Here is a 440-nt window from a genome sequence, read left to right as displayed (position 1 = left end):
AAACTCTGGTGTGGCTCTTTCTTCCAGGGCTAGTCTGGAGTTATGTCTGTGTCCAGCTCTGCCCTGCTGGGGTTCTGGGGGGACCAGGGAAGGCAGTCTGTGGAGCTCTATGTGCTCTAACCCTAACCGAGGGACACCGGTGGCTGATGGATGGGGCTTGGCAGTATAGGCTTATCTCACCTTATCAGGATTTCCCTGACAGCAATGCACCGCAGACAGAGCAGAGTCCACACTGTGGCTGTGATAGGGCTGCCACGTGCCACCCATGACATTGCCCCTGGTGTCACAAAGGTCTCCCCAGCCCTGGAAGRTCCGTTTATGAGGGCTGGCAGGATGGGGACTGGCATGCCAAAGCTGAGGAAGGGCTCTGCTCAGGCATACCCCAGACCTGGGAGAAAGAGCTTTCTGACACCCCACGGAGGGATCCACAGAGCCCTCCT

This window comes from Malurus melanocephalus, unplaced genomic scaffold (genome assembly GCF_030028575.1).
Source record: "Malurus melanocephalus ecotype Western Australia unplaced genomic scaffold, MMel_1.1 scaffold_1577, whole genome shotgun sequence".
Taxonomy (NCBI): Eukaryota; Metazoa; Chordata; class Aves; order Passeriformes; family Maluridae; genus Malurus; species Malurus melanocephalus.
Note: the sequence above shows the minus strand (reverse complement) of the source record.